Genomic DNA, 12,325 nt, shown 5'->3' with positions numbered 1-12,325 from the left:
GGACCCTGGGATCACGACCTGAGCAGAAGGCAGACGCCCAACAACTGAGCCACCCAGGCGCCCCCCCCCATGTTTTTTATTGAGTTGTCTGCCTTTTTCATTATTGAGTTGTAGGAGCTCTTTATATAGTCTAGATACAAGGCTTTTGTCAGATATGTATGTTGCAAACATTTTGTCTCAGACCATGACTTATTGCATTACTCAAGGTGCTGGATTTTGTTGTTTTCCAAAATGCTGGACTTGCTTCTAACAGGCAATTAGTTAACTTATTCATGATAAACTTAATTCTTTTAAAGCTTATTTTTTAGATGTTAGGGAAGGTCTAAATTTGCCTTTACTCTAAGGTTAAAGTTGCCCTACTAACTAAAGTGTTTGTTACCTTTCTGGAGTCTCTACTGAGTGTCCCGAGTGTTTTGTTTTGTTTTTGTTTTTGTTTTTATTCATTTGATACACAGAGATGCAGAGAGAGAGAGAGAGAGCATGAGCAGGGGGAAAGGCAGAGGGAGAGGGAGAAGCAGGCTCCCCACTGAGCCAGGAGCCCAATGTAGGGCTCGATCCCAGGACCCTGGGATCATGACATGAGCCGAAGGCAGACACTTAACCATCTGAGCCACCCAGGCACCCCTGTCCTGAGTGTTTTAACAAGGATTCTCCACTCTGGATGGCCAACTTAACTATATCCTAGTCTTCTGTAATCTCTGGGAAGTCTTTAGCTTACAGCAGGCCACTGCCTCTCTCAGATGTGTGGAGTTTCACCCCCACATACATGGCTTAGTCTTCAACAGCAGTCTCTAGGACACTCTGATGCATATTTCTGGAGCTCTTTGCATACATAGCTCCTTTATCTTTAGTATTCCATTCTGCAAATTCCAGTTGTTACAGCTTCCCCAAACTCTGATCTCTCAACTCAACCCAGCAAACCCACTGCTTTAGGAAAACTTCCCAGCACTGTGGTCTAGACAGTGCCTCCAGGCAGAAACTGGAACAATCATAGGGCTCACCTTGTTTTTCCCCCTTCTCCTAGAGATCTCGGCCCTTTACTGCCTATCATCAGTGTCTAAAACAGTTGTTTCATATATCTTTTCTAGTTTTCTAGTTGTTTACAGCAAGACAGCAAGTCCAATCCTTGTAACTTCATCATGATGAGATAGAATTCCATTTTTTCTTCTTGGTTTAAGTCAGAATTATTTTAAGTCATAATTTTCTAAGACATTGTCCATTTTATTGAAAATTTAAAATTTTTGGCATAAATTTATCCATAATGTCCTCTTATTTTTAATGCCCTTAAAATTGGTAGTGAAGTTTACCTTTTCATTTCTTTTTAAAAACATTTTTATTGGGGCGCCTGGGTGGCTCAGTTGGTTAAGCGACTGCCTTCGGCTCAGGTCATGATCCTGGAGTCCCTGGATCGAGTCCCGCATCAGGCTCCCTGCTCGGCAGGGAGCCTGCTTCTCCCTCTGACCCTCCCCCCTCTCATGTGCTCTCTCTCTCTCTCTCTCATTCTCTCTGTCTCAAATAAATAAATAAATAAATAAATAAAAATCTTTAAAAAAAAATAAAAAAAAAAAAAAACATTTTTATTTATTTTAAGTAATCTCTACACCTAACGTGGGGCTTGAAATTACAACCCCAAGATCAAGAGTCAGATGCTCTTCCAAGCGAGCCAGCCAGGCGCTCTATCACCTTTTCATTTCTGGTATTTGCAATATGAGATCTTTGTTTTCATGATAAATCACATGGAGGTTTTTAAATTTTATCAATCTTTTTAAAAAACTAACTTTGGGGGTGCCTGGGTGGCTCAGTCGTTGAGCGTCTGCCTACGGCTCAGGTCACGGTCCCAGGGTCCTGGGATCGAGCCCCACATCGGGCTCCCTGCTCAGCGGGAAGCCTGCTTCTCCCTCTCCCACTCCCCCTGCTTGTGTTCCCTCTCCCGCTGTCTCTCTCTGTCAAATAAAATCTTTAAAAAAAAAACAAAAACTAACTTTGTTTTTACTCATTCTGTCTATGATATTTTATTTTGGGTTTTATGTATTTTTACTCTTAGTTTTTTTTTTCTACTTTTAAGGGACTCATCTTGTTCTCCTGCTAAATTATAGAAATGGTACGTAAATTGTTTATTATAAACTTATTTTCCAATATATACATTTAAGGCCATAATTTTTTCTCTGAGTATTGCTTTAGCCATATCCCACAAATATTTTTTCATTCAGTTCAAAACATTTTAGAATTTCCATTTTGGTTTCTTCTTTAACCCATGCGAACCAGTAGAACAGATAGAGCGTCAGAGACATACAGATAGAGATATATAAGCACGTCTCTCTCTCAGTGAACATATATATGTATATACATGTTTATATATTTATAAATATATTTTAGATATTTATAGATAAATGTTTATATATTAAAAATACATATAGATATTTATATATAAGTACATGTAAATATTTATATTTGGTACATTTGATTTACTGCTTTATCACAAAGAAATTGGCTTACTCAATTGTGGGGGGCTGGTTAGGCAAGTCCAAAGTCTGTGGGGCAGGGGCTGACGCTGCAGTCCACAGGCAGAAGTTCTTCTCCATCAGGGAGCCCTTCCTTTTGTTCTCAAGGCCTTCCAACTGATTGGAAAGGACAATCCATATTATGCTTTACTTAAAGTCAACAGATTGTAGGGGTTAATCACATATACAAAATACCTTCACAGCAACACCTAGATCAGTGTTTAACTGAATGAGGGAGCACGATAGACTAGTCAAGTTGACATGTAGAACTAACCCATCACGCTGCTCTGTTGGAATCTGATGCTTCTCTCATGATTAGAGGTTATGAGTTTTAGGAAGGAAGAGCATGGAGTCCCATATTCATCCAATCATATCAAGTATACATACTATCGACATAATTAATGGCTGATGATGTTGACCTTGCTCATGGGTGAGGTAGCATTTGTCAGATTACTACACTGTCAAGTTATATGCCTCTTCCCCCCCTACACACTTCCCAAACTTCTTGAAGGGAGTCACTATGCACGGCCTACACTTGAAGAGTGGGAAGTTATGTTCCCCCTCCTTGAGGATGGAGTATCAATGTATATTATCTAGAATTTTTCTGCTTGGGAGATTTATCTCTTCCCCTCCATTTATTAATTTATTCAAACATTTAAATATATCAATACAGACTCATGGATATTTATTTTATACTTTGGGTTATAATCTAATACTACTTTGTTTATTTTTTTGCTCAAATTGTTCTAGGTTTGACCATTGGGAACTGCATGGTATGTATTTTCCCATCTTCTTACCTATACCTTTCAGCATCAGCGTGCACATTCAACAAAGATTTATTGAGCATCTGTGTGTGCCATGCCCTGTGATAATCATCCACGATCTACATGTAGTTTACTGTATTAAGTGGAGGGAATGAAGAGGAAGAAGGAAACTGGAAGTTAGAGCTATGAGATTTGAACATTAGCAAGGAGTAAAAGGCTCCGGTTTGGGCTATAGAAAGGTCATCAGTTATAGGGAAGCCAATGGATAGCTCCTTGATGATTTGGCCAGATAAGGTGGAAGTTTTGCAGTTACTCCCGGGTGTCTGGCTTGAGCAATGGGTGGATGGGGATGAGCTAGGGCAACCTGGAAGAGGACCAAGTTACAAGAGTGTGCAGAGTGTAAGGAGAAGACAGCTCAGGAAAGACAAACTTTGGGGAGCACCGACAAGGGCAGAGGTGATAGGAAGAAGATGAGCCAGCCTAGAAGATAGAGAAGAAACCATCAAAGAGATAGGAGGGGCACTAAAAGCAGACATTTCCAAGAAGGGAGAGGCCGCACATGTCAGATGCTACAGAGAAATCCAGCTGGGGAGCTGGGCAGTGTCCATTAGATGTAGCAACTAATTGGTTATTAGTGGAAAGGGGAGATGGGGAGATGCTGGACAGTCTTGGGCAGAGGAGGGAATGAGGGGTGAGGAAGAGGAGTTGAGCTGTGAATGGGAGAGCAACAGGGCAATCGTTGTAGGGTCAAGAGAAGATCGGTTATTTTAATGGGGTAGGCTTAAGTTCATTTGGGGCTGTAGAGAAGGAGGGGGGCGGGGGGACGACATTGAGGGAGGAAGACTGGAAGTGGGGGGGTGTGCTCAGGAAAGGTAGGGCGTCCCAAGGAACAGCCTGAGCCCCCTGGAGGGCGGGTGGTGTCACTACAGACAAGTTTACAGGAGTTGGGGGTAGGAGAGGTTATTTATTAAATTCTTTAAAGTCCAAGGGCCTTGGGGCGCCTGGGTGGCTCAGTCATTAAGCGTCTGCCTTCAGCTCGGGTTGTGATCCCAGGGTCCTGGGATCGAGGCCTGCATCGGGCTCCCTGCTTGGCGGGAAGCCTGCTTCTCCCTCTCCCACTCCCCCTGCTTGTGTTCCGTCTCTCGCTGTGTTTCTGTCAAATAAATAAAATCTTAAAAAATAAAAAAATGAAGTCCAAGGGCCTTTACTGGTGGAGAGAAATCCTCACTGGTATGCAAACTTGGTTTCATGTCCCATTTATTAACCTTCTGAATCTACTGAGGAATTGATATTGCTTTAAGCAATCAACATCTCTCTAATATTCACCCAACAAATTCACCCAAATTAGGAATTTGACAAATTTCTCTAAACATTTTTTTTTCTCTAAACATGTTAAGCATGAATTGCCTTTTGGCAATGACAATAAAACTAGGGAACGCTTACTATTGCGTTTACTACGTGCCAGGCACTGTTTGATGTGCTTTATATGCTGTATTTCATGGATCCTCACAACCTTGGGAGGAAGGTACTAGATATCACCTGGTTCCAGTTTGGCATCTGAGCAGACACTGAAGTCCAGAGAGGTGAAGTAAACTGCCCAAGCTCACACAGCTGGAAAATGCTAGAGTTGGAATATGAGCTCCTGGGCCATGGTAACTCTACTACAATTAGGCGCTGTAATGGAAACATGCTGATTTTTCGGAAGGCTTTACACACCTTAAACAATTGCCAAAACAGACACAAAGTCATTTCCAAACATAATATGTCTGGTTACCAGGCCAACTGAGGCTTCTTTGCAATGGTTATTTTCCAATGATCTAAACTCTGTCTTTAAAGTACAAAATGATGGGCACCTGGGTGGCTCAGTTGTTAAGCGTCTGCCTTCGGCTCAGGTCATGATCCCAGGGTCCTGGGATCGAGCCCCGCATGGGCTCCCTGCTCAGCAGGAAGCCTGCTTCTCCCTCTGCCACTCCCCCTGCTTGTGTTCCTGCTGTCGCTATCTCTCTCTCTCTCTGTCAAATAAATAAATAAAATCTTAAGAAAAAAAAAAAAGTACAAAATGAGGAGAGGGAACTTAGAACAACCTGGGTGTTGGGCCACATGTGGTCTGAGTCTGAGTGAGGACCTCCACAGCAGAGTCCTGGATGTGAGAGGACACGCCTGTGGTGGGATCATGCAAGGCTTGGGGGCTGCTGGGCAGAGGAGGCAGATGGAGGGGGGCCTACACACCGCAGGGCCTGGCCAACCTTGCCAGCTGCCCTCCAGGTCTTCCCATTTGAGATGGAGACGAGATGGCGGGACCCACCAAGCCGTGGGCCCACTCCTTCATGGACGTAGTACCTACAGCGTTTTGAGCACATCTGTTTACCTCTTTGCTACATCACGGTTGGGGGGCGGGAATCCCTGCTCATCCTGAGGTTTATAGGCCAAAACGATGTGTGACTTGGTGCCTGGGAGGCTTGCATGGGTTCTGGGCGGCTGCCTTTCTCTGCACAGTCCCAGGACCATGGGGTTTACTCTCTCCCAGACTTGAGGCCCCAGGCCCCTCAGCATGGGTTTGAGGCTTTTGTATCTCCAAGTACTAGTACGGTGCCAAACACATTATAGGGTAAAATAAATGTTATGGACCTACTCCTTGGATGAATAAATGAACTAACTCCCCGTCTTGTCAGAGCTGAGGCTTAGCAAACCCCATGTCTTGCAGCTATCCAAAAGACAAACTGAGACATCGACTGGAAACCCTTCCCCCCATCCTCTACTTCCCGCCCATATCAGACCTAGTATTTTTTCTCCAAGGCAAGATGGGTTAATGTCCCCTCCCAAGTCTCCCAGCTGACAGCACTGGATTCTGAGATAGGGGCCTGGGCCCTGCAGACACCACTCCCTACTCCCCACCCCACCCTACTCCACCCAGGGCCCCTTCGGCACCACTGGCTAGGCCCTAGTTGAAATTAACCAGTGTGGGGGACAGGCCCGAGGCTCTGGGTCCTGATTGGCTGCTCCAAGGCTTATTCAAAAAGAAACAAGGAGGGGCGCCTGGGTGGCTCAGATGGTTAAGCTTCTGCCTTCGGCTCAGGTCATGATCTCAGGGTCCTGGGATCGAGCCCCACATCTGGCTCCCTGCTTGGCGGGGAGCCTGCTTCTCCCTCTCCCTCTACTGTTCTCCCTGCTTGTGCTCTCTCGCTCTCTCTGTCAAATAAATAAATAAAATCTTTAAAAAAAAAAAACAAAAACAGAAACAAAAAGAAACAAGGAGCAGTGGGGGGGGGTGGGGAGGGGAGGTTGGTGAGCTTGGACTTGGGGGGCTCCCTGCCCTCCTCCAGGCTCTGGGAGGAGCAGCTGCTATTGAACTGAGTCTGTTGGAGCCTGTTGCTCTCCCCCCGGGACACAGAGGCGCACGGGAGGAATAGAGGTTTCTGAAGGTTCCCCCACGAGGTCTCCCCAGAGCTCAATCTTCCTGTTGGGTTTGGGGGTGGGCAGCTCAGGGTCCCCTGATTGGGACAGTCTGCAAAGGAGGAGAAGCTAGGGTCTGGGGTTTTGGAACCCGGAGGCCTTGCACCTCTCCTTCCCCACCAGCCAGGGCTTTGGGCGTCTATCCCCACCTGCTGGGAGTATCACACCTCAGGGTCCAGCATATGGAGGGCTCCCTCGAGAGACCCCTGTGCTGACAGGGTTTTCTCCTAACCATGGCACTAGGTCCTAATTATTATTACTATTATTTTTTATTTTATTTTATTATTTTTTATTATTTTTATTATTTTTATTTTTTAAAGATTTTATTTACTTATTTGACAGAGAGAGACATAGTGAGAGCAGAAACACAAGCAGGGGGAGTAGGAGAGGGAGAAGCAGGCTTCCCGCTGAGCAGGGAGCCCGATGTGGGACTCGATCCCAGGACCCTGGGATCATGACCTGAGCCGAAGGCAGACGCTTAACGACTGAGCCACCCAGGCGCCCTATTACTATTATTTTTTAAAGATCTTATTTATTTGACAGAGAGAGACACAGCGAGAGAGGGAACACAAGCAGGGGGAGTGGGAGAGGGAGAAGCAGGCTTCCCGCGGAGCAGGGAGCCCGATGTGGGACTCGATCCCAGGACCCTGGGATCATGACCCGAGTCGAAGGCAGACGCCCAATGACTGAGCCACCCGGGTGCCCCAATAGCTACTAATTATCAAACATGACTATGTGCCTAGAGCTCTGTACAGGGCTTCCTTCACGAAATCTCACACTACCTCATAGCCTCTCTGGGAGGCTGAATGTTATGAAGGATCTGAGACTTTATTTTATTTTATTTTTAAAGATTTTATTTAGGGCACCTGGGTGGCTCAGTTGGTTAAGCGACTGCCTTCGGCTCAGGTCATGATCCTGGAGTCCCGGGATCGAGTCCCGCATCGGGCTCCCTGCTCGGCAGGGAGTCTGCTTCTCCCTCTGACCCTCCCCCATCTCATGCTCTCTCTCTGTCTCATTCTCTCTCTCAAATAAATAAATAAAATCTTTAAAAAAAAAAAAGATTTTATTTATTTATTTGACAAAGAGAGACACAGCGAGAGAGGGAACACAAGCAGGGGGAGTGGGAGGAGAAGCAGGCCTCCCGCAGAGCAGGGAGCCCATGCGGGGCTCAATCCCAGGACCCCGGGATCATGACCTGAGCCGAAGGCAGACGCTTAACGACTGAGCCACCCAGGCGCCCCAGGATCTGAGACTTTAATGATATCTGGGAACTTACTCAGGGTCACACAGCTAGTAAGAGGCACACCACAACGCCCCTGCCCCCCCCCCACGCGCGCGCGCACATACACACACGCACATACACACACACGGACACACCCATAGGCCCAGGCCCTGGGACAGACCCTGCCATCAGCTGTCAGGCAGAGGTGCCAAACATCTGGCTCAGCAGATAGGAGGGACAGAGAAGGGATGGAACTGTTCGAGGCGGGAAGAGCTGTCCCTCACATCAGGCCTGGCCCTTTTCTCGAGGAACTTTCTGTCGCCTCCGCCAGGAAGGACGGTGAGAGAAGGAGGGCTGGGAGGGGAGGCCCAGACAGACAGGGAGGCCTACCTGCCCTGGAGGGGCAGCCACAGAGCGAGACCCCAGGGGACGCATATAAGACACAAGCCAAGGACAAGACAGGAAAGACAGAGGGGAAATGGAAGAGGACCTCCCCCAGTCCTGCTCCTGGTCAGGTGTGCCAGCCGCCATCTGGCCACAGCGACTGAACGGGAGCAAGTTCCTGCGCCTCCTCCCGATAGCCCCCTCCCCCCTCCCCCCTCCCCCAGCCCCCGGCCAGCAAGTGTGGAACTGCCCTCATTGTTTACTGCGAAGGCTTCCTGTGGCGTCACAACTGCAACGATCCGCATTCCATCAGCACTTTACTTTAAAACAAGCGGCACCGAGAGGGTGACTAGGGGAGACCCTTCCTTAATGCTGGGGTTCCTCCCACACAGCAAAAGTTGCCCTGGGGACCACAGAGGCAGCCTTCTAGACGCAGCACCCTGCCACCTTGGCTCCTGGCGTCAGGGACCCTCCGAGCCCAGAGGGATACTGCCTGGGGCCGACCCCTCGCTCCCATGCCCCCAGCGAAAGAGGCTGCGGCCTACTTCGGAGTAGGCCTGGGAAGGAGGGGGCAGGGACAGGCAGCTTCCCAGCGGAGCTTGATGGTTGGTAGCCCAAGTGAGGCCTGGGCGGACCCCACCCCACCTAGTTTGGAGCTCCCGCTGGGTGCGGGTCAGCCCTGAAAGGGGGACTGAGTCGCAGGGGGGCCGTCGGGAAGGGGAGGAAGCGCATGGTGGGGGTCCCCGCAGGAAGACCCAGAGAAGAGCAGCCACAATGGGGAACACGTGGCAAGTCAACTGAAGGGGAGGTGGCTGGCCTGCCGAAGGAGAGGGATGGAGCTCAGTTTTAAACATTTAACCTGGGGAAGGGAGAGTGCAGAGACCAGGACTAGGAGGGCAGGACCTGGGATCAAGAGCAAGTTCACAGCCAGGAGGCCCGGCCAGGATGTCAACAGAAACTAGGTCAGAAGGAAGAATTTGGACTTTATCCTGAGGTCGCCAGAAGCGGCTGGGAGTGGACTACGGAGTGCAGGGTCAGGGGGCCCCTGGTTACTGTGTGTGGTTCCCCGTGTGCCCTAGCCCTGTGGGAGGGAAGAGGGGACCGCTCTCCGCTCCCATGCATGGAACCTCCATGTATGGGGCCTCTCTCCAGCCCACTCACCTGTGGGTTCTCTGCTCCTCCCCAAAGGTCCTTCAGGTGTGGAGCTCCCCACAAACAGGCCTGCATCGCCCCTCCCCCTGCTGTCTGGGCCCTAGGTGGGCAGAGGTTGGAAGGATTCAGGCCTGAATGTGGATTCCGCTGGAAGGAAGGGGTTGGCCAAGCTGTCTGGCCTGCCCTCCAGGCCTCTGTAAGCCAGTAAGCCTAGTGCAGCCCCACCTGAGCCTGAGGGTCCCACATGGGTCTGGCTCCCTGGGGCGGCTTGACCCGGAACTCTCACTGACTGAGAAGAGCCATTTCCTTGAGGGTTTTCCCTCCCTGTCCTCATCCTAATCTTTGTACCCTGGCTGCCCTTGTGGGAATCCCGTTCCAGTTCCACGCTTATGAGCGGTGTGACCTCTGGGAAGTTACTTGAACTCTCTGTGCCCCACTTTATTCAGATATTGGGAGGATTAACAAAGAACTGCCTGTAGGACAGCTGGCCTTGTTGAGGGTGGTCTTTGCGCCCTGTGATCAAGTCTTTTCGTATGGCTGAGGAAGCAGAGGGTCAGAGGTTGCTGGTTAATGGGAAAGAGCGAGCTGGGAAGGGCCTAGAATTTAGCCTCCCCACCCTTGGCTGAGGTTTGTCCCAAGTCTAAACTCTTCCTCATTCCAAAGCCCTTCAGTCTCCGGGGATTTGTGTGCCATCCTATAGCTTCTCTCTCCACCTGTGGGCTGTGCTTTACCCCTGGGGACAGAGGCTAGACCACAGGGTCAGTGTTGGATGAGAAAGAACCAAAAAGGATTATTTGGACCAGGACCTGCTGGGTTGGGAAACAGAAGGAGCCAGCACTACGGGGGACAGGGACAGCACTGTCAGTGTTCTGCACCAGAGGGTCCCACTTGTCTGGAAAGAAGCCTCCTCCTTGAAGCCTTCCCTGACCACTTTGCAATCTAATCAGAGAACTCCTGGGGCCTGAGCAGTTGCAGCTCAGCCTTGGCGAGCAGGGTGCCCTGTTACTGCGTGTGGTAAGGGCCAACCATCTATGCGTCACTGAGGCATTTCTAGAGAGCTTTCCCACGTATTAGCTCATTTAATCCTCCCAAGGGCCCTGGGAGGGAAGGAAGATATGTTTACAACCTCCAGCCTAAGGTTCAGGGAAGTTTGAATGTCTTGCTCACCGAGCATCAGCTGAGACACAAGTCCTGGCCCCCTGGTTCCAAGTCACATGGTCTGTCCACTCCAGCCCTTCTCCTGAGGGTGGGGCTGCCTCTGGGCACGAAACTTAAAGTCCAAATTTCCTAGCAGCCACGGGAAAAAGGAAGATCTGAAAAGATAGGTAGGTAGTTCTCCCTCAGCTGAAACAAAGTGAAACAAAGAAACCTATTAGTTCGCCTGAAGTTTCAGACCTCTTCCTAGCGCTGGGTTCCAGGACGAACTAATTCATGGCTTCTATGTAACATCCTCACCCAGTGATCTGCGGAAGAGTTACAGAAACCTGTCCAAAATAACCAGCTCTTGTGTTGATCCCATTAGAAGCTAAAGGCATGCCATGGTGAGAACTCGAGGTGGAATTTCCCAGGGAAACAGCACTAATAGACTCCACGTGATTGTTTCCTGGCTTCTAACTTGATCCAGGGTGGAGCTGAGTGCTCAGAGGAGCGGGCACGATAGGTACAAAGAGTTGAACCAAAGCTGGAGCCACAGAGAGCAAGGTTCACGGCCCTGTTACCTCCTCTGTCACCTTAGGCAAGTTCCTTAATCTCTCTGAGCCTCATTTTCCCCATCTGTTTCCCTGAAATAGTTATTGTGGGGAGTCATTCATTCATTCAGTAAAAATTCAGAGCCTACCTGTGCCAGGCTCGGGAGATACAGTGATAGACAAGTCTAGCAAAAAACTTGCCCTCATGGAATTTATTTTCTAGTGGAAAGAGATAATTAAGCAGGAAACTATCAGCTGGTCAGAAAAAGAAGAGGATTTAGCAGGTGATATGATTCTGGCAGAGATGACAGGGCATCCTCCAATTTTCATTCTCCTTTTCTTCCCATGAACTAGAACTCTGGACACAAGACTTCCCAAAATAAAGACTACATTTCTAATGGAATATTACTCAGCCATCAGAAAGGATGAATACCCAACTTTTACAACAACATGGATGGGACTGGAGGAGATTATGCTAAGTGGAATAAGTCAAGCAGAGAAAGTCAATTATCATATGGTTTCATTTATCTGTGGAACATAAGGAATAGCATGGAGGACATTAGGAGAAGGAATGGAAAAATGAGGGGGGGGGAATTGGAGGGAGAGATGAACCATGAGAGACTATGGACTCTGAGAAACAAGCAGGGTTTTAGAGGGGAGGGGGGAGGGGCGATTGGTTAGCCCGGTGATGGGTATTAAGGAGGGCACGTACTGCATGGAGCACTGGGTGTTATACGAAAACAATGGATCGTGGATCACCACATCAAAAACCAATGATGTATTGTATGGTGACTAACATAACATAATAAAATTAAAAAAAAAAAAAAGACTACAGTTCCCAGGCTCCCTTGAAGCTGAATGGCCATGTGACTAAGTCCTGACTAATGAGGTGTAAGCAGAAACAGCCTCCAGGAAATGTCCTTCAAGGGAAGGGACACATCGTCCTTTACCCTTTCCTCCTTCCTGTTGGCTGGAATGCAGAAGTGATGGCTGAAGCTCAACCAGCCATAATGAACCACGAAGAGAAAGCCACTTGCCAAAGATGCCACAAAATACAAGTTACCTGGGTGGAGTCCCTGACACTACAGAGCACCAGGCCAGCCTGGGACCTCCTACTCCAGGTTTTACATCAAAGAGAAATAAACTCCTGTTTTGCTTAAA

At 48.5% G+C, this 12,325-nt stretch overlaps 1 long non-coding RNA gene across 1 annotated transcript; it reads left to right on the top strand.

Annotated features, from left to right (window-relative positions):
- The first annotated feature begins 8,115 nt into the window (after positions 1-8,115).
- LOC144381024 (uncharacterized) lies at positions 8,116-12,325 on the top strand. The gene is made up of 2 exons (XR_013445429.1): positions 8,116-8,279; positions 11,519-12,325. It is a non-coding gene; the product is annotated as an uncharacterized LOC144381024 (long non-coding RNA).

Source organism: Halichoerus grypus, chromosome 2 (genome assembly GCF_964656455.1).
Source record: "Halichoerus grypus chromosome 2, mHalGry1.hap1.1, whole genome shotgun sequence".
Lineage (NCBI taxonomy): Eukaryota > Metazoa > Chordata > Mammalia > Carnivora > Phocidae > Halichoerus > Halichoerus grypus.
Note: the sequence above shows the minus strand (reverse complement) of the source record. Positions and strands in the feature narration are given on the sequence as shown.